This window comes from Puma concolor, chromosome C2, assembly GCF_028749965.1.
Source record: "Puma concolor isolate L17-30 chromosome C2, mPumCon1.1.hap2, whole genome shotgun sequence".
Taxonomy (NCBI): Eukaryota; Metazoa; Chordata; class Mammalia; order Carnivora; family Felidae; genus Puma; species Puma concolor.
The window spans coordinates 33,690,448-33,692,272 of record NC_141675.1 but is presented as its reverse complement, the minus strand read 5'-3'; positions in this window follow the sequence as shown (position 1 = coordinate 33,692,272).

Here is a 1,825-nt window from a genome sequence, read left to right as displayed (position 1 = left end):
TGATTACATGTGGCTCATCCTTTGTTAGTACTATATTTTACTTAATTGGTCCCCTATTGATGGATGTTTAGATTGTTGCAGGGGTTCTTTTGCTATTGTAAATAATCTTGCAATGAGCATCCTTACACATATGGTTCTCTTTTGTTTCTTTTTCTTTCCTTTCTTCCCCCACATTTTCTGAGTATAGATATAGGATAAATTCCTAGAAATGTAATTTCTAAGTCAAAGTGTATGTTTGTTTTAAATTTTAGTAGCTACTTCTAACTTTAGAGGCTTTAAAATGTGTATAGTTCACCTTATTAATCTCTCCCATAATGGTTTATAGGTTTTGTGCCATGCTTGGAGAGGGCTTCTGTCTATAAAAAGTTTCCTTCTTGTGCTTTTATGGTTTTATCTTTTTGATGTTTAAATCTTTGCCCCATCCAGAATTCAAGTTAATGTAAGGAATGAAATAGATATCAGGTTTTATTTTTTCCCAAACAGCTAGCCAGTTGCCCCAACACTGTTTATTGAATAATCCATCTTTTTTCTTGCTGAGTCAAAATGCTACTCTTACCATGTACAAAACTCCCACATGTATTGGATCTTTTTTCCCCCCAATTCTCTGCTCTGTTCCATTAAATTTTCTATTTAATCCTATGCAAGTTTTGTTTTTTTGTTTTTAAGTAGGCTCCATGCCCAGCACAGAGCCCAGTGTGGGGCTTGAACTTAGGACCTTGAGATCAAGACCTGAGTTGATATCAAGAGTCAGAAACTCAACTGACTGAGCCACCCAGGTGCCCGTAATCCTATCAAGTTTTGATTACTGTAGCTTGATTATGTATTTTAATATGTAGTTGAGTTAGTCTCCTCCATTACTCCTCCTTTTTCAAAGATTTTATGGCTATCCTGCCTTATTTAATTTATAGGTAAACTTAAATATGATTTATTAAATAAAAAATGATGCAGATTTTTGACTGGCATAACACAGAATGTAGAGATCCACGTGGAGGAATTAACTTCATTCATTAATCTTGCCATTCACTAGGAAAGCATTCCTTTCTATTAAAATATTTGTTGTTGTTTTTCTTCAGAAGCGAGTAGAAATTTTTCCTCATAGTGGTCTTTTTACAGTTATTTCAAAATTTATTCCTTTTTGGGGGGATGGGAGTAGAAGGATTATTTTTGGTTGCGATATTAAATGGGATATTTTCACTTTAATATCTTTTCTAATTGGTTATTACTTGAATACAGGAAAACTCATTTTTATGTTAAGTTTGCAGCCATTTATGTTAATAAATTCTCTTACTGTTTCTAATAGTTTTCAGTTGATTCTATTGGATTTTCCACATAACCTAAAACCATGATACTGTGTTTAGTCCAATGGGAAGTCTTCTAGTGCTTTAACATTAAGCATAATTCTGGCTTTTGAATTATGTATTAATCTTGCACATATATATCAGCATATGTGTGTATGTACATGTTTACCTGTATACACATGCAAACATATCAAGTTAAAATTTCTGTTTCCTTGGAATTTTTATTGTAATTTATATTGAATTTTACCAAATGGTTTCTTTATATCTATTGAGATGATCACTTTGTTTTCATCATTTGACTTGCTAATATAATGAATTATATGAGAATATTTCCTAATATTTAACCCTTATTACATTCTTGAATGAATTCTACTTTTTTATTTAAAGAACTACCATATTTTATTTGCTAATATTTTATTTCAGAATTGTGTATCACCATCTGTAGAATGATTAGTCTGCATTTCTTTTTTGTGCTATCTTTGGGAGTTTTTGATAAATATTTTTCTAGTTCCTTTATTAAAAAGGTT